Source organism: Podarcis bocagei (genome assembly GCF_964188305.1).
Source record: "Podarcis bocagei genome assembly, chromosome: 3".
Classification (NCBI taxonomy): domain Eukaryota; kingdom Metazoa; phylum Chordata; class Lepidosauria; order Squamata; family Lacertidae; genus Podarcis; species Podarcis bocagei.
The window spans coordinates 12,619,354-12,640,377 of NC_138127.1; the positions used below are offsets into that span (position 1 = coordinate 12,619,354).

General features: G+C 42.6%; 1 long non-coding RNA gene across 4 annotated transcripts in view; it reads left to right on the plus strand.

Moving 5' to 3' along the window:
* Nucleotides 1-21,024, plus strand: part of LOC308584470 — a 479,498-nt gene that overhangs the window by 307,681 nt on the left and 150,793 nt on the right. The window lies entirely within an intron of this gene.

The window sequence follows — 21,024 nt, forward strand, 5'->3', positions numbered from 1 at the left end:
TTTCTGTGCACTAAAGCAGCACTTGCTTCTTATCTGTGGTGCGCAGTCCAGGCAGCTGCCCTCAAGGAGCCAGGTCTGTTACAGGGGAGTATCACACATTCCAGCACTCAAGGCACCATATTTTGTACCTGACGGAAAGCGACACTTCTGTCTTTTCTGTTCTTCTTGAATTCTTGCCGATAATCAGCTACTTTTTAGGGGAAAGCACTATAAGTATTGTATTTATACCAGTCAGTCTTCTCCACCCCTGCCCTCCCAAAGTATCTTGGGAACTGTAGTTTTGTGAGGATGCTAAGAGTTCTAATAGAAATGTAGTTTTGTCATCTAAAAGTTTTCCCCCAATTCTGGGGCTGCAGGATTACTGTTAAATCAATTTAATTCTACAATGTACAGTGGTACCGTGGGTTAAGAACTTAATTCATTCTGGAGGTCCGTTCTTAACCTGAAACTGTTCTTAACCTGAAGCAAAGTTCTTAACCCGAGGTACTATTTCTGGGTTAGCAGAGTCTGTAACCTGAAGCGTCTGTAACCTGAAGTGTATGTAACCCGAGGTACCTCTGTAGATAAGTCCTTAATCTTTCTTCTTCTTTTGGTGCTGTTCCTTAACATCATTGAACTTATGTGCCTGCTCACAGGATGAAAGTGTATATTCCAAAAGTACAAGGAAGAAACAAATTGCTCCCTCATAGTGACCAAATTAGGTAATTTTAGACGGTGTGTGGTATTCAGTTTAGGGCTCATCCACTCTGCTGTTTTCACTGTGCCTAGAATACATAGTCTGAGAGGTTTCCCAGTTGTCCTGTGCCTTCTAAGCATGGGTCCAAGTCATTCTCCATTTGCCTTGCCACTTTCCCTGGGAAAACCTGCTCTTTACCTCTGAATTGGAACAAACATCAATCTGTGGGAAACCCAATTGACATTTGCTCCAATGCAACAGTAAAGAGCTGATTTTCCCGGGGGAGGTGGGAATGGCGAGAGAAGCCAGTGTGGATGAGCCCTAGATTTTACTCAGACTAAATCCACTGACATTCATAGGCTTAACTTAGTCATTAATTTCAGTGGGTCTACTCTGAGTAAAACTTAATTGAATACCACCCTGTGAACTTTGTGGCCTCCTTCTTAAGGGCTGTGTACACAGCCTACATTTAAAGCTCATGGCTTCCTGCAACGAATCCTGAGAATTGTGGTTTGTTAAGGGTGAAGGGAATTGCAGGTCCATTGGGGGTAAATTACAGGTCCCAGGATTCTTTAGGGGGGAGTCATGCACTTTAAATGGATGGTTGTCTACATAGTCCAAGATCACAATGTGTGTTACTTCACTGTCTGCAAAATGTGGTAAGCCAGCAAAATCACTAAAGGTTGAGAACAGAAAGAACTATTCCAAACACACTGAACTTACACCAAAATTTCTAGTTTTGTCATTCACATTTGGATTGAGAAATTTCAAAAGATTTTGAATGTACTGTTTATTGATCACTACATTCATAATGTGGGTGCTATACATTTGATGGCATGATTTCATTGTTTAGATTTTACAGAAGTTAAATATGAAGCATCGCAGATTGCCCATGTTCACATAAAATTAAACACTCTACACTCACATACTGTCCTATACCTTCTCCCACTAAGCAACCTTTTTCACCGTCTGTCCAATTTTGAAGCCACCATCCTCTCTTATTCTGCTGCCCCTTTTGCACCTCTGCTTTCACTTTCACCCCAAATCCTGTGCCACTTCCTTCCTCCATTTTTGCACCCCACTTTCACCTTCACCCTCCTTTTCCTCTCCTCTCCTTTTCTCAACTCCTCCTTGCAGAAATACCTCCTCCTCTCTGCTCTAGCCAAAAAGAAGTTCCAAGAGCAGTGGTATGAATTTTCCCTTTGATTCTGGAGAATTAGGAGATTTGCAGACTTGGTACAGCAGAGAGGAGTGGAATGTCTTTCCTATCCGATAAAACCAGTTGTCCTATGATGAGAATTCTGACTGTTGCAATGCCAAGAGTTTTATTGTTATTTATTATTTTTAACAATGAGAATTTTTCATTCCTTTGATCGTAAGGCAAGTGCTATAAGTCACATAGATTTTCAGGACAGTTTCATATTCTAAAAGGATACAAATCTTTGATAAAATAGTTTTTTTTTACACAGAAAATTAAAACAAACAAGCAGGAAAGAGTGACATTATTTATTTCTTTGAGATTTATTTCCTGTAATTTTAAGGAACCCAGAGTTTAACTCTTGCTGCATTTGTGAAGTAGCATTGATGTGAAAGGGCAACTTCATCCACTTAAAAACTAATTTGAGCGTTACTGCCCAGTAGAAATGTGAGTTTGTATAGATACAGATACAAACGCACATTTATTTGGAATACTGATATGACCTGTTATTGCCCTGAAGCTCTCAACATGAATTACAAAAGCTTCTGGCCAAAAAAACTCCCCACATCCAGGCCTTTTATCAGAAACAGAAATAACATGGTCCCTATGGTGCCAGAATTTTTCAGGTGGCATTTCTTACCCACCTCCCTATTCTCTGCTGTTGACCTTTGCCCTCTGCCTGTTAGGCAACAGCACCCACTCATGTCCTCTGGGGTGAGCGAGTGGGCCTTAGCAAATGAATATTGCTTAGCTCAAAATGGAGGCAAGTTTTCCATTGCTAGCAGTTGCCAGGCAACTGCTCCCACTCATGTCCTCTGAGGGACGGGAGTTAGGCTGAGCAGCTGGATCCCACTCTTTGCTATACTTTGAATATATATATGTACTGGCACTTTTCAAGTTTTTGGGCGACTCTGGGGCAGGTCTGCTGTGACCCTTGCAAGCTAGAACACACCTCACAAAGTACATCTGCATGTTAGTCCACTAAGACCTCAGTACAACCACCTAATTTTCCTGTCTTTGTGAAACTCTGAAACGGGTGTTGTCACCGCCATCTAACACCTTGTAAGTTGGAGGTCGGCAGCATTTTTGCAGGCCCAGGGGCACACCTGGAAATCTAAGAAATTGTTGTGGGCGCCACAACATTTGCATTTTGCGGAAGAAAAACTCGGAACCCCCCTTCTCCCTCAAATAGTAAACAAAACACCTACACAACCCCTAAAACAAAGACAAAAAAGCAGCCAACTCAAATAACAAACAACTCTATATCAAACATATAAAGCCCTGAAAACCTTTTTATATAATACATAGCTGGAGGCAGATGGTGGTGGAATCTTCACACGTATAAAACACACACGGTGAAAATGCTTTTCTAAATAAACGTTTTGAAGAATACATTGAATTTTGCATAACCATCTAGTGTCAAATTTGTATATTGCAATTTATAACACATTTAAAACATTTTATTTGCAGCTGTATAGCTGGGTCCTGGGGACAGGGGTGGCGCTGTGGGTTAAACCACAAAAGCCTAGGACTTGCCGATCAGAAGGTCGGCGGTTCGAATCCCCGCAATGGGGTGAGCTCCCGTTGCTCAGTCCCTGCTCCTGCCAACGTAGCAGTTCGAAAGCACATCAAAGTGCAAGTAGATAAATAGGTACCGCTCCAGTGGGAAGGTAAACGGTGTTTCTGTGCGCTGCTCTGGTTCGCCAGAAGTGGCTTAGTCATGCTGGTCACATGACCCAGAAGCTGTATGCCGACTCCCTCAGCCAATAAAGCGAGATGAGCGCCGCAACCCCAGAGTCGGTCACGACTGGACCTAATGGTCAGGGGTCCCATTACTTTTACCTTTACCTTTAGCTGGGTCCTGTGTTTGATCTTAAGTTACGTGGGCCCTTCTAAACTACACAAGCTACAGACAAACCATAGGTTGTAACCCAGGTTTGTTCTTGGTTTACAGCTCTTCATTTGCCTGGAGGAGACAACCGACAAGCTAGGGCTGGGATGACATGCTAAGATAAACCATGGCTTGGCTCACAGGGCAGCAGCAGGACCGGAAGAGGACCACAGTCTCCTCTCTGGAAACCTGCATGCTTGCTTGAAGACTGCAGCGATACTTCTGTATACCATTTTGTATTAGTCCAGAGAGTAGGAGTTGCTACAGTACCGGGGCGGGGGACACTTGTATGGCAACTCCCTAGATATCATTGTCAGGCGGAAGCTTTTTAAAATCCCCTTTGTAAATACGGAACAGTCTACACTCAGTTGCATTGTTGCAGAGGTGCTATTTCAGGTACAGTGGTACCTCGCAAGACGAACGCCTCGCAAGACGGAAAACCCGCTAGACGAAAGGGTTTTCCGTTTTGGAGACGCTTCGCAAGACGAATTTCTCTATGGGCTTGCTTCGCAAGACGACAGCCCATAGGGAAATATCCGGGACAGTGGGGAAGCGCAGCGCGTCTTCCCCACTGTCCTCGGACCTCCTCCGAAGCCGGGCGGTGGGGCGGGAACGCCTCCTCCCGCCGCCGCCGGGCTTCGGAACGCTGCTCCGAAGCCGGGCGGCGGGGCGGGAACACCTGCCCCCGCCGCCGGGCTTCGGAACGCTGCTCCGAAGCCAGGCGGCGGGGCGGGAACACCTTCTGAAGGCAGGCGGGGGGGCGAAAGTCTTTGTCCCCCCTGCCTGCCTTCCCAGGGGCTTTTAAATCGCCCCGGACAGTGGAGAAGTGCTCCGCTGTCCCGGGGCGATTTTAAAATGCCGCCCGCCAGCATTTTAAGATCGCCCGGACATCGGAGAAGTCCTCCGCTGTCCCGGGGTTTTTTAAAATGCTGGGGGTGGGAAGAAAAGCCCTTGCCCCCCCCAGCCTTCAGATGAGGTCCGGGGACAGACTGTCCCCGGACCTGGTCTGAAGGCGGTTTCCCTAGGAACGCATTAATTGATTTTCAATGCATTCCTATGGGAAACCGTGCATCGCAAGACGAAAAACTCGCAAGACGAAGAGACTTGCAGAACAAATTAATTTCGTCTTGCGAGGCACCACTGTATTAAAGAGAAGCAAAAAAGAGATTTCAATAGTGGAGGAGAACAAAGACTCTCAGAAAGGTCGAAAGGTGCACTCCTGGATATCAATCCGGATGAAATTTCAGGAAAGTGGTGCATTTATGATCACTGTTGTGATTTTTTGATACTTCATATGCACTAAAGATATATATGCTCCTGAGAATAAACATGTGGTCTAAAACATGGCTTACCACCTTATCTGAGTGCAAACTAAGTAAATCCATTCAGCTTCTGTTCTTCAGTGTGTCCAAATTCCATACTTGCGCTGCACTTAATACTGCTGCAAATTTGATATTAAGATGCATATTGGTTCTCCTGCACCTATTAAATGCCAGCCTCCTGGATCTATTGGACACAAAGATTGTGAAACTAAAATGGGAGGCAAGTTTTTAAAGTTAGGTCTGACAATGTGATTGTCACTATTTTATGTGTATAATCCACTTCTGGAATTCAATTATTGGAGCTGCAAAATTTAGCATTCCATTGGATAAATAACTTAGTGGGAGAAATATGCCCAGTGTTGGAAGGTTCATTGATCCAGCAGACTAAGCCTAGTTGGATGCTAAACTATACCTGATTCAAACACTTTCTCAGAGAGTGGATTATAAACTATTTTAATGGGCAATGGAGAGGGGCAGTTTCCTTCTCAAGTATAAGAGCTAGAACACTGTGGGTGAGGAAAATATATGTATGTGTGTAAATGTGCATTAAGAAAAAAAGATCAAGGAAACATTAGCTTTTTTGTTTCATTCTATGCTGCAGTCAACTGAAATATTTAATTGATTATAAACCAGTACTAGCAATAAATAAGTAAACTGGGAAGCTGTAGTGGCAAATCTGAGTTAAAATTATACTCAGGACCGCTTATGCACATTATAAAGAAACAAAGATGGGTTTGTCACCAACTGAACTCAATAAGAAGCTGCAACCAAACCTAGCTCTCGTTTGACAGGTATACATGTATGGTCCACAGGCTTTTCAAATGTCTGCTTGCCACATCCATCCTTTACATTACTGTGGTTTAGTCGTTTAGTCGTCTCTGACTCTTCGTGACCCCTTGGACCAGAGCACGCCAGGCACTCCTGTCTTCCACTGCCTCCCGCAGTTTGGTCAGGCTCATGTTTGTAGCTTCGAGAACACTGTCCAACCATCTCGTCCTCTGTCGTCCCCTTCTCCTTGTGCCCTCCATCTTTCCCAACATCAGGGTCTTTTCCAGGGAATCTTCTCCTCTCATGAGGTGGCCAACAAAGTATTGGAGCCTCAGCTTCACGATCTGTCCTTCCAGTGAGCACTCAGGGCTGATTTCCTTAAGAATGGATACGTTTGATCTTCGTGCAGTCCATGGGACTCTCAAGAGTCTCCTCCAGCAATCCTTTACATTAGGCACATCTAAAACATCTTAGGAGTGTGCCTAACAATATTGTGTATTAAGAGACCATTACAAATCTGATGGGCTATTAAAGTCTGTAAAGGCTGTAATCCCATACCCATGTGAGTAAGTACCATTGAACTCATTGCCACTTACTTCTGATTAGACATGGGTAGGTATTCACTGTAAGTGAATTTTGTTTTGCAACATTTCATTGCAAATTCACACTTGCCTATTGGTCCAATACAAAAGCAGTTTTCCATTTTTGTAGGCATGGTTCTGTTTTTTTCAGAATTTTTTAATATAAAACTGAAACTGCTTCACAAAGTTTGGAAAACTCTATAATCCGGTTGATAGCTGGATTCTGATTTGCAGACCAGAAAATTTGGCTGATTTGTTTTAAAATGCAAACCAAACAAATTTCTCCTCTATCACTAGTCCGGTGCATGTTTCCCTTTGGCTACAGTTACCAGGATCCTTGAGGGAAATCAATGGTTCTTGACCTAACCAGTTTCACAAGATCAGGGGAGGGGGGGGGAGTCTGTACAAGCCCCCCTTTCATGGTCTTTGGAGGAAGGGTGAGATAAAAATCAGATCTGATCTGAAATATATGTTAGCAACAAGCATGATTAAAAGTAATATCCGGAATGTTTTCAAAAGACAAACTAAGGATAAAATAGAGCCAAAAGTTCACCTAGTGCAGCTGTGGAACTGTGGTTGTGATCACTGGAATTAACCAGGCATCCCCAAACTTGGCCCTCTAGATGTTTTGGGACTACAGTTCCCATCATCCCTGACCACTGGTCCTGTTAGCTAGGGGTGATGGGAGTTGTCCCAAAACATCTGGAGGGCCGAGTTTGGGGGTGCCTGGAATAGACAGTATTGTAAATAAATATTTCTTGCATTTCTGGCATAAAGTAGTGACTTCCTACTATGCAAAGCAAACAGCATAGACTACAAGAGCATTTTTCTTCCTGTACTTAGAATCAAATAATATCTAAGATTATATTGTAAAAATGATGTTATCCTAGCAGAACTGAATGATGCTTGTATATAATAAACAAATGGAATAAATATAGTAGATAAATTTACAGGAAAAGCTATAAAATAAAACCGTGCGATAAAATTAAGACAATGGAAAAAGTACGACGAGAATGATTGGAAGTTTCTTTCAGAAGACTTTATTAGAAAAGACAGGATGTTATGACCAATATTCATTTCTTATTGTTAATTCTTCTTTGCTTTTTATTTTTATTTTCTTTATCTTTTTTCTATTATATTTTTGTGTTTAAATTTGATGTAACTACTTGTAATATATATGTAAGATGATACTTTAAATCAATAAAGACGAATATAAATAAAATGAAAAAAATAATAGAATCATAGAATTGTAGTGTTGGAAGAGGACCATGAGGGTGATCTAGTCCAACCCCCTGTGGTGCAGGGATCTTTTTGCCCAATGTGGGGCTCAAACACACAACTCTAAGATTAAGAGTCTCATGCATGCTCTACTGAATGAGCTATCCCTGTTTATCAGATAAGTCATTACTGAAGCACTGGACAAGTTGTTATTGAAGCCCTGAAGTCTCTAGGTATGCATCAACCTGAAAGTATAGATATATTTTGGGTTTTATTTATTTTGATGTATAGAAAAGCATCCGTCTGCAATTCAGAATTAAAAGAGAGAGTATTATCCCAGCAAAGAAGCTGAGCCCTGAGAAATCGTTAAAAATCGTAAAACAGTGATTGATTATATCTGTTAGCCAAACAAAGTTCTTTATTCAATTCATGAGATCCCTTGGGACTCTATTCATGTAACAGAGCGCCTGTCAATGACTATTCACTATTCAAAATGCTTCAGTCATATGAAAATTGGGGTGGGTGTGGAATGAATGGGATCATCTGACTTTGTTGAAATAGCTAGTATTCACCACGCCAGTGTAATCTATCTTGACATAATCAGGTATTTCATAAAGTTCAACATGACATCAGAACAAACAATAAATTTAAGAGCGGCCTTCTTGCTTCTCAGACCAATTGTCAATATAGACCAATATCCTGTCTCCAACAGCAACCAATTAAGGATTTCTAGAGGAAATGTATAATAGCAATCTATTCCAGGCCTTGGCAGTTGCCCCATTCTTATGGCTATGGTTTCCCGTTCTGCTTAGCATTTCCTGTTCTTAAACTGGGAACACTATTCAAGGACTTGTGAGGATTCAAATCATTCTCTCCATGGCTGGCTACCAGTCATGATGGTTATGTTAGGGTTGCCATACATCTGGAATTTGCTGGACATAGCTGGAATATGGCAGTTGAAACCAGTGTCCAGGCAAAAAAATGCTGAAATGTCTGGGAACATCCGGACATATGGCAACCCATGTCGGAAGTCTAGATTTTGCCGAATTTCCTAAAAAATAGCTCAAAAGTTGGGGAAATGTATAAAAGTGTGTCAAATATATGTTGGAAATGTAAGGAAAAAGTGGGTAATTTTTTACACATGTGGTGGTCATGCAAAGCGGTAAAGGGCTTCTGGGAAATGATATATAATGAATTGGGTGGAAATGCTTAGGATAACTTTTATTTTAAAAAACCCAGAAGCTTTCTTATTAGGGATAACAGGAGATGAAATACCAAGAGACATCAAAAGACTTTTTATGTATGCGACCACAGCTGCAAGAATGTTACTGGCCCAGATGTGGAAAGAGCAGAAAGTACTAACAAAGGAAGATTGGATTTAAAAAATGATGGACTATGCAGAAATGGCAAAGTTGACCGTCAGGATGATTAAAAAAACTAACAAAGACTGGACAAAATTTGTAGAATACCTAAAAACCCATTGTAATTACATAGAAACATTAGCAGGACTATTATAACATTTGTGATGCAAAGAAAATATATTAAGATATAAAAATGGAAGAAGCAAAGAGTTAAGAAAACATAATCAGATGCATGAAATTAAAGTTAACTTTGGAAGCCAGGGAGGGGCGGGAATGTCTTAGTATTGTATAAATGGAAATATATGAAAAGGATGGAAATAACATTGAAAATCTGAAAATAAAAAAGCTCAAAAACCGCTACAGCTTTGGTCAAAAAATTGTGTCCAGATTTTCACTTTTTTAAATATGTCAACCCTGGGTTATGTATTAGTATTATGTATTAGATTAGTCACACCAACAGGGTAAAGAACAGCTTCTATCCGTGGGCTGTTAGGCTGCTGAATGAAAAGATAACAACAGGGCAACTGGCTTTCGGGTTTGGTGGGTGTGCGTCAGTAAATGAGGGGAATTAAGACTAAGAGAGCTGAATGGGGGGTGCTCGTGTAATCTCACTGTACACAAGTTGTACAAGTGACAATAAAGTATTTCAATTTCAATGTACTAGTATATTCAGCATTGGAAGCAGGAGACCTCTATATACAATTGCTGAAGAACACAGGTGGGTTGGGTGCTCTTGTGTTTAGGACTGGGCCGTTGTGTTGTGTAAATCGCCACTCCACCTGTGTTGACATTTCTTATTTGGGCATAATGCCTCAACAGGGCTTAAATTTTCACAGAATCTCCCTAGATAAGTAACCTGCCACCATCTGTACGTTTACCCAGCCTTCTGCTTAAATATCATGGAATCATAGAACCATAGAATTGGATCATCTAGTCCAACCCCCTGCAGGAATAGGCAGCTGTCCCATATGGGGATCGAACCTGCAACCTTGGCGTTATCAGCACCAAGCTCTAACCAACTGCTATTCAGTTTGGAAACTTTGCATTCTAAGTATCTTTTTTCCATGTCACATTGATATCTGTAGACCTTTAGTACACAATGACCCTGCTTCTATCCGCCATGAACTACGACAGATATGTTGCCTCTGGGACTGCCTAGAGGTAAAGGTAAAGGGACCCCTGACCATTAGGTCCAGTTGCGGCCGAGTCTGGGGTTGCGGCGCTCATCTCGCTTTATTGGCCGAGGGAGCCGGCGTACAGCTTCCAGGTCATGTGGCCAGCATGACTAAGCCGCTTCTGGCGAGCCAGGGCAGCGCACGGAAACGCCATTTACCTTCCCGCCGGAGCAGTACCTATATATCTACTTGCACTTTGACATGCTTTCGAACTAGGTTGGCAGGAGCAGGGACCGAGCAACGGGAGCTCACCCCGTCGCAGGGATTCGAACCGCCGACCTTCTGATCGGCAAGTCCTAGGCTCTGTGGTTTAACCCACAGCACCACCCACGTCCCTCTGGGACTGCCTATTGGAGACTAATTGGAAACTTCACTTGGGACAAAAGATAATGGCTAGGTTACTAGTACGTTGGCAGTAGTGCTAGGAACATAGTCACCAGTGTGGCAACAGCTCCACAGGCTTCCCATCTGTTTCCATGAATAGTTTGAAGGGTGGAACTTAACATTTCAAGCCCTTAGTGGGAGGATATGAACCTTTTTCAGACACATTTGGTTACCCACCCCTTTAAGAAGGGAAGAGTGTGGTGACCAGGAAAATAGTGTTTTGGGGATGCTGCTTTCCTGGGTAGTCTGTCTGGCACTGTGTGGTTAAGCAGCCAAATTTATTTTATCAAACTTCCTTACCATTTTTAGTGCAATTGCCTCACAGGACAATGGTTAACAGACAATCTTACTCAAAAGCAAGCTTCATAGATTCCAGGTGGACTTGGGTGCCAGGCAAGTGTGCACAGGATTTCAGCTAAACAGATTTGGCATTTAGTAAGCAGCAATTTTATCCGCCGAGATGTTTTGTCTTTTCAAAAATGTGTTTTATAAAACAGCGCGTGCAAGCAAACACAGCCCACGTTGCTTTGGTTGCTGGTATTTCTGTTCCGCTGCCATTTGGTTTTCTTTTTATATGTTGTCTTTTCAGTTTGTCCTTGCTTTTATTAATATTTACTGCATACCGGTTTGAAAACATTTAAAATTCAAAAAGTGCAACATACATTTTCTGAAATGTATTAAATGAACAAATGAATCTATAAAAGGTAAAGGGACCCCTGACCATTAGTTCCAGTCGTGGCCGACTCTGGGGTTTTGGCGCTCATCTCACTTTATTGGCCGAGCCGGTGTATAGCTTCTGGGTCACGTGGCCAGCATGACTAAGCTGCTTCTAGTGAACCAGAGCAGTGCACGGAAATGCTGTTTACCTTCCCGCCAGATTTATATACTTGCACTTCATGCAAGTTACCTATTAATCTACTTGTACTTCGTGCTTTTGAACTGCTTGGTTGGCAGGAGTAGGGACCGAGCAACAGGAGCTCATCCCATTGCAGGGATTCGAACCGCCGACCTTCTGATTGGCAAGTCCTAGGCTCTATGGTTTAACCCACAGTGCCACCCGTGTCCCTAATGAATCTATAAGGAGGCATAATTTCCCACTGAATTGAGCGGACGTGTTCCAAACTAAGTTATATACATAGGTTTGAGGACTTGTGCTTTCTTGCCACCAGCCACTTGGAGCACTCATGAGAGATTATGGGCTGTATTCAGGGCTTTTTTTTTCAGGGGAAACTCGCTTGAACTCAGTTCTGGTACCTCTCAGGTGGGTGCCACTGCCATTCTAAGAGAAAGAAAGGGGCTTCCATGGTGAGTTCCAGCACCACTTTTTCTAGAAAAACAGCACTGGGCCTGTATTCAATAAAACCTACCCAGACTAGACCTGAAATTAATGAACATAAGTGTGCCACGCTACTTAACTTCAGTGAGTGTTCTTTGAGCAGAATACAATCCACTCTCTCCAAGTTATGGTTGTATCGAAATCCATGGACGTTACTAAATTAAGTCCATTGACCTCAGTAGATCTGTTCTGAATATGGCTTAGTTGGCTACAAACCAAATATATCGAATGAAGCCTGACTTAATGGTACATGATGTGGTTGGGTTCTTGATGTACCAAATATATGGGGCACATCCTTTTTCTTTATGATAAGGACAGAACCAATACTTGGTTTCTGCATCCTTTGGAGATGGTTCCTGAACTTGGAACAGCAAAATCAGCCTAACAAATGGGAAATGAATTTGCAGCACACACACACCCTGGACTAATCTTGCACATTTCTTCTCCTTTTGTAAAATAATTATTAAAGACCATAATCTTATTGTGAACTGAGCATGTGAACTCCCAAAGAAGATTAGTTGAGTTCCATTCATGGAAGTATACAGCCTGTTCCAGTAATATAAACTGACCCCTGAAGCGAAAAGGTTCAGACTCATTAAGAAAGCTCTTCCCCATCACCCCTCCCAAGAGGGAGATGTACATAGCTTTCCACGCTGTGCTCATCTAGGAAGGAGGCAGCAGAGAGACGAGCCCAGAATAACACTGTCATCTGCAATCTGTAGATATGAGTATATCAAATAATTAACCTTTCCCATTAATGGCTGGGTTTGTCAAGAAAACACAGTGAGTTAATATTTGTGCTGTTTAAATATTCATTTATCCATATCTCTGTTTGCTATTGGCCCTCCAAAGAGCGTGTGTCGGATTTGTCGTACATCCAGGCCAGATGCGTAATGAATGACCTGTTACGGGCATTCTTGGGGCAATACTGATTTGGACCACTTCAAGTCACACAATTTGCCTTTTTTTGTCACTGGAATTAAAGTGCCAATTTGATTTGCCGCAGATTAAAATCCCCCTCCTTAACTGTTTCATGGCTACTGTTCAGATTTCCGACCAGTGCGGCAACTTTGCAGTTCTGAGTGGCAAATGATTATTATGTTGTTCGGCTGACTAGAGAAAAGAAGAAGAATGGATTGGGAAGAGGTTAACCATAAATGCCAACAAGGAAGAGACCAACTTTGTGCAGGTCCTTATAACTCTATCCTGTGTAGCATCCTAGAATGACTTTACACGTATTGAAAATAATGCTCTCCAAAGTGAAATTTGTCAGGTGCTGTTTGTTTCTTTTGCCAGAAACTGAAGGCACTTTTATTTTCATGGGTTTTCAATGTGCAACACCTAGTTTCATTCCCGCCAGTTTAAAGGTGTGACATCTTTTACCTCTGCCCACGTTTTAGGTTTCTTTCCTTGCTTCTTCTATTGCATATCTCTGTGTTTTTTTAATTGTTTGTTGTTGCACTTGCAATTTTATTGATTATAGTATATGGTCTTATTATTGTTCTGCACACTGCTCTGGGAACTTCTAGTAGAAAACACACACACACACACACACACACACACACACACACACACGGCTTTAGGTCAAAAACTGCATTGCAGTTCAGGCTTTAGTGAGGATAAACAACTGTAGCATTGTTAGAGCATTACAGTGGCAGTCTTACACACATTTACCTGGGAGTGAGCTCCTTGAACACATGAGGTCTTACTGTGGAGTAAACGTGCATAAGTTTGCACCCCATGGTTGCCGCTCAGGGCCATCTGTCTCTGAGCTCTTTGCTCTCCTACTTTTAAGGCTTGCCGGGTTCTAGGAGATGGTGGGTCCGGAATGCTTTCTAGTGATAACGTGTCAGCCAGCTGCTTTGCCTCTGCCTCCATCTCCTCATCTCCCATTCCTTCTCTGACCAGTCCCTGACAAGTATCTAGACCAACATCCAACCAGCAAGGATATCCTGAGAGGATATGGGAGATTTTCACTCGTGCTTGGTGCAAATTTTGACTCATTGCTCCATTATTGTATGTCACCCGCCTGGAGTCAAAGAAACAAGACAGAAAATACAAGCCTCGTGTGACATTTCAAGGTGTACTCAGCCTCCAGGAAATTGAAAAGCTTTAGTTTGGGCATAGATTCCAGCCCCCTTGAATTTAAAGCGCTATAAATCTTGGAAGCTGAATCACTGGCTCACCCAGGCTTATTTTTCCTAGGGGACCAGAATCTTTATTGGGGAAGCTTCATAAGCTCAGTGGGAGAGCACAAGGTTTAATGGATCTCAGAGCCAAACTACATACTATACCAGAACTCCTTATATGAAACTTCCAGAGTCTTTTTCTTTTTGTATAAGTGGCTGCAAGGCCCTCAAATTGGATGCCGGGGGGGGGGGGGGGCAAGGAAAGCTGTACAGCCATGCTCCCCCCATGAATACCTGCACCATGCCTATGACATGTGAAGAGAGCTACACAGAGTCAACCACTCAACTTGGAAGCTGCACCCCAGAGCCTCATTTTATTCTCTGAATCTCACCCAGCAGCAGCCTGCATTATAAAAATGGGATCTGCCAGCGCTATTTTAAATAAAGCCAGTTGGAAAGCTTAACACACACACACACACATTCTGGAAGACACATATATCAAAAGAAAAATGCTATTTGAAGTTAAGAACATATTTTATCTTGTTTGTTTGAAATGCTTTGCCTTCATGGCTGAATCAGAGACCTTTTCTAAACAGAGATGCAGAAGCTCAGGAGAATAACAATTATAGCCAACAGCAGACAGCAGAGAACGTTGCTTGTCTAAAGCAGACAGGCTCCAGTTTCAACTTTCAAATGCCAATATAGCCTGCCTGACCCCGGCGATAAAGACCTTTGTATGGAAAGGCTAAGCAAAGTTTCTACTTGCAATTTTTTTTGGGGGAGGGGGGTAAAATGAATGCTTTAAACGGACTCTTAGTTTGTGACATAAGTTGAACATTTCCAGGGGAGTAGCGGTGTTTATTGTGGTCTTTTGCAGCGGAAACTACAAAGGGTCCCTCCAGACTGGTGTGTCTCCCCCTCCTCGCCCCCTACCAGGGCACATTCTGCACCATGTCATTGATGCAGTAAGAGTGCACTGATGGTAGGTGCATACTGGACCCCAGACCCTCCAAGTATCCCTATTTTCCAGGGACAGTCCCTGATTTATACAAGCTGTTCTATTTTCTGATTTGATGCTGGAATGTCCCGCTTTTCCTTAGGACGTCCATATTTTCATCAGAGAAATGTTGGAGGGTATGGTAGGAAGTCCCTATTTTCATCGGAGGGTATGGAATAATGTGATGACTGGGCCAAGGAGATAAGTAACTATACAACTTTTAGAAGATATCTGAAGGCAGCTCTGTATAGAAAAGTTTTTAAATTATGTTTTTATATACAGTAGTTCCTCGGGTTATAAACATCTCGGGTTACATTTCAGGTTACAGACTCCGCTAACCTGGTAGTACCTTGGGTTAATAACTTTACCTCAGGATGAGAACAGAAATCGCGCATCGGCGGCACGGCGGCAGCGAGAGGCCCCAGTAGCTAAAGTGGTACCTCACGTTAAGAACGGTTTCAGGTTAAGAATGGATCTCCGGAACGAATTAAGTTCGTAAACAGAGGTACCACTGTATGTTAGAAACTGCCTAGAGTGGCTGGGGAAACCCATTCAGATGGGCGGGGTATAAATATTATTTTTTATTATTATTATTTCTTAAACAGGACATTCCTGCTTTCATCAGAGAAATGTTGGAGGGTATGGGATCCACACATCATTCCATTTTATTAGTTGTTCTGTGATGGTTTCTTTTAATAGTGTAGTTTTCCTACACTGCAGGGGGTTCGACTAGATGACTCTACATTTCTATGATTCTATTGCGATCTGGGGTGTATACTCAGGGCGCATTCAAATATTGGGTTTATTGTGTTAGTTTTATAAGCTAGTGCCTGCCTTGGTTTCTCCTGTTCCTTTTTACCCTACGCTATATGTTGCATTAGGGAACAATGGGTTTTTGAAGCTAAACATGCTAAACCTCATTCAGACCAGTCGATGTGATGTGACACAACAACGGATGCTATCAAGACATGTTGCCATCCTTTATTCGCATGTGCACTTCTCCCATGACTTACCAATGCAAATGGGGTGAAAAGGGTTCCCTGCCCGTTTTATGGTCACACATGCACTCACTGCTGAAAATTCTTTAAATCCACTGGCCCATTGAAAGTCTCTAAATCGCCCCCCCCCCTTTCACTTTCATGGGGGACAAACAGTCCCGGGAAAGGGTGGACTATTTATGCACAACATTTCCAGCGCAACATCCTTTTTTATTGTCTGTGTAAAGAACTATGAAGGGGACCCGGGTGGCACTTGCTGATCAGAAGGTCGGCGGTTTGAATCCCCGCGACAGGGTGAGTTCCCGTTGCTCGGTATCAGCTCCTGTCCACCTAGCAGTTCAAAAGCACGTCAAAGTTCAAGTGGATAAATAGGTACCACTGCAGTGGGAAGGTAAACGGCGTTTCCATGCACTGCTCTGCTTCGCCAGAAGTGGCTTGGTCATGCTGGCCACATGACCCGGAAGCTGTCTGCGGACAAACACCAGCTCCCTTGGACTATAGAGCGAGATGAGCACCCAAAACCAGTTGTTCACAACTGGACCTAACAGTCAAGGGTATCTTTACTTTTACCTAAAGAATTATGCAGAAATTCTGGTTTCAGTATGCTGGCTGTTTGCCGTAATAAATATTGATGATTATGATGATGATGAACATCTTTGGGTGCAACAGTTGCTGAGAGGAGGAAGATTGCATGCGGGCATATGAGGCCTTCTTCCCCGATTCCTTTACAAACTGTGAAAAGGCAATGTCCAGATCAAATAGATTTACAAAGTCTGATCAGAACTGCACAACATCAGGGCGCGCAAAATGTCTTACAAGTCTCCACGAATGTCCAAGCTAATGATTTCATTACCTTGCTGATTAGGAATATTGGCGGATTCCCTTGCGTTTCGCTGCTTTAATAATGAGAAAATAATAAAGATTTTGCATTCATGCAGCAGTTTCCATTGAGGCGAGGATTTTCAGTTAAGCCTTTGAGTAACTCCCTGGGGAAGACAGAAAATATCCTAATTAAGCAGATGGCCTGGTGAAGTGCAGGCAGGTTAGTGGCACCAGAAACGCACACTACAATAGGCCTGTTGTTCAGCTGCGAGGTTTTCTGACCTTTCTCGTTTTGAAGGGTTGTCCCTTGTCCCTCAACCCATGAGCCTCAGAAGGATGCACCAAATCTCCACAGTATCCCTTAATTTAAACATTAACCAGGAAATCCTAACAGCTTCACTGCTTCGTCATTGGGGGGTGGGGGTGGGGCACAGCTGGGTAGAATTTTGCCAAAGGAATTAAGAGCATAAAACCATATAGTGGTGGGAAACTTTGTTAGGTAGGCTACATGTGACACCATTCAATTTTTGACAGACATGTTAGGATGCTAGGGATGTTTCAAGACAATGCCGAGGCACTAGCAGACATTATTTCCTTATAACGGGGTGGGGATATTTCCCCTTACATCTAGGTAAAAAGGTAACGTCTAGTGCTTCATTCATTCAAGGGTAGTGCACCCAGAGCCACATACCAGGGCTGCGAGGGGTAGAAATGCAATTGCGTTCACATTCAGATCTTATCAACTTATCAAATCCATGCTTTCCAAAACAATACACGAACCAAAATAAAAATCTCCCCCTTTAAGAATTTTGCAATGTAGTTCCTGAGCCAAGTTATGTGTACATTAATGCACATACAATTTTTGTATTGTTTCTGCAAAACAATTTTTGTATGTTATTTTAACTTCGTAAAGTCTCCTACAAATGCATGCATTAGTTAAGATAACATACAAAAATTGTTTTGCAGAAAATGTTTGTGGTAGGGAAAATTACCTAAAAATGTGTACTTTAGGAGAAATTTGCACTCAAGTGCAACAGTATCATCATAAGGACTTTTTAAAAAAACAAAAACGGACCAACCACAAACTGATGTGAAAATGTGGAGAGCCAAACTCAAGACTGGAAGAATGGAGAGAAAACAAAACGGACAGATTTGCCCATCCTTAGCAGCCACCCCCTGTCTCTGCCCCCGCTTTTTTGTTCCTGCCACCCCCCCCCATGCATCATGGAAATAGAGGGGGGGGCGTCTAGCACATAGAAAGAGATTGCTTTGTCCCTCCTGTGGCAGATCAGTTTGCTTCCATCCTTCGTAGAGGAGACAGAAGCTTCTCTTTCACCTGACCCTGATCTTAGAAATGCAATGAAGAGGAGGGCTTTGGCAGGAAAAGAAAGAGGCAGCACTGAACAAGAGGGATGCTGAGGCAGAGACGCCAAGGACGATGCAGGAACACAATGCAGGCTGGATTTGATCTGAGGGCCAGTGATTCTGCACCTGTGGCTCAGGCCATAGTTCTTTCTTGCTAAGAGTCACTCAAAGGCACGATCGTTTTGGGTGGGAAAGTAGCCGGGCCTATTTTTATGTGGCAGTTCCGTTGGCATTTTGATAAAAGGAGAATTTTCAGGATGCTTAGATCCAGATTTGAGGAAAATACTCTTTGCTGAGGGAACCCCAGCAGAAAATTATAATCACAGAACAAGTGGAGATGTAGGCTGTTAAACCTTTAGAATATCCCCTTCTAAGTTGTTTCCAAAGTTTCCCACTTCCCTTAGCATAGAAAAAGACCACATGTTTGGTAAGTTAAAAACGGTTTACTTACAAACTCTTCATGTGCTTTTCCATACAGCAGCAAGAAAAGAAAGCTTAGTTTCAAAAATGAAGAGAGTTTCTAAATTATTTGTATAGAAACACAAAGATGACAGTAGATAATTTTCATAAATAAGAATAATAAAACCACATGGTCTAAGCTTGCAGCATCTAGCTCAGGCATCCTTATAGGAAGGGTTCACATGGAATAATTGTGGGAAGTGGGAGAACAAATAGTTTGGTAGCTTTTTAACCCAATGAACAATTGAAAAATAACTGGCCTACATTTTCTGGTCAGCTCTAGGTTCCCTCTCTGTCAAGCCACTAGTTTTCCCACTCCATCCTCAGATGCAATGTGAGGCTTTTCAGCATTCCCTCTGTTCTCCTTGCCTTCCTGCTTCCTCCCATGTGTCACTGGATAGCCTACCTGGAGCACTAATTCCAGTCAGTCCTTAGGCCTTTATGGAGGTTAGCTCCTCAACTCAGCTGGTGGCAGTCATAGTAGCAACAACTCTAGCAATAATACACATACCGTATTTTTCGCTCTATGAGACGCACCAGACCACAAGACGCACCTAGTTTTTGGAGGAGGAAAACAAGAAAAAAAATATTCTGAATCTCAGAAGCCAGAACAGCAAGAGGGATCGCTGCGCAGTGAAAGCAGCAATCCCTCTTGCTGTTCTGGCTTCTGGGATAGCTGCGCAGCCTGCATTTGCTCCATAAGATGCACACACATTTCCCCATTTTAGGAGGGAAAAGGTGAGTCTTATAGAGCAAAAAATACAGTAATTCACAAAGAGCCTAAGGTTCAATCTCCAAGCAGCGCTTCTAGCTGGGCCTGGAAAGACTTCTCACTGAGACTCTTTCAAAGACACTCAGTCAGTGCAGACATTACTGAGTTTAATGGACTTGGTATAAGGCAGTTTCTTAAGATTACTGTGCCATTCAATGACCAGTTCTTCTCTGTCTACAGCTAGCAGGTATTTACGCATTCTGTGACATCACTGTAACTCATGAGAGGGAGATCTGAAGAAGGCAACAGTACCTTTTTAGTTTATCACACACACACACACATACACACACACACACACACACACACACACCAGTCTATGGATTTTTCATGACAGGACATGAGTTTCTGACCTTTCTGGTGGAAAATAAGCTGCAGGCAAGGTGGAGAGAGCAACCCCCCCCACACACACACACCAAGTGTGATTTTCTTTTTATCCAAACCTTTATAGAGCAGTTATGCTGGCTGGAACAGATCTGCTCTTCCAGATCTACAGTTTTCTTCGCTGGTCAAATTATGGCATTTCCGAGATGACATGTGGCTTGATTAGAAGATTCACTCACCCTCCGCATCACCTGTCATCATGATAGCCATTTTGCAAATTATATATTTATATTTTGATGTTTATATATTTCTGTTTTCATCCTTATTTTCACAAGGACCATACCACTCCTTCTTCCGTATTATTGACGCCGTGTAATTTCTGTTCCTCTACTAGATTTGAGCTCAACCTTATTTCGAGGATCTAGCCTCTCAAGGCTATAAGCAGTATTCCAAATAAATAAATGTTTAAATATTTGCACGACAATGCACAGTAGGCAAGCAAGACAGTTGCTTCCCATATGCCTGATGATCCTGTGCTCCCTATATGAAATTATGAATAAATGAAAGAGCAAGAGGAATGTGACTTTCCTCCTGCAGACTGTATCCACCAGCCCCATGCAGCTGCTTTTGGTTGGGCTAAAATATCTTGAAATTGCTATTGTGTGGAACCACATCCAAGATTCTATTAAAGATCTTCCCATTCGCAGAGAGGGTGGTGGTGTATGTCCCTCACCACCACATTAATTTATGATATGGTCTATATTTAATAATAAGCTAGAAGACCGGTTTCTTCTGTTGTTGTTGCTTCTCCAAACCCACCACCTACCCCGTAAAATTGTGTGTATGTCATTTGCTGCTTGTGAAAAGCAGGTGTTCTCAAGCCAATTGGAACAAATCCTTGTTTTGAAATGCAAATGACTTTCACAGCGTCTGCATAGTTTGAGATAAAGCAGGCCCACAATGAATTAATCCTAGTTCAATGCAGTTCATTATCTGGAGACTATGACCAGGGCAGCTTTATATTTGAATCAGAACAGTGGGACACCAACAGGTAGAGGTCTCCTTCTCCCTCCAACCAGCTATTCCAATGAATCTGCTTTTGGAAAACTGACTTACAGAGAAATAACTCTCTCTCTCTCTCTCTCTCTCTCTCTCTCTCTCTCTCTCTCTCTCTCTCTCTCCTGTGTCTGGCCCTCCTGATATAAATCTACTCCCAAAATATCACATTCAGATATGACATAAAGGGCATTA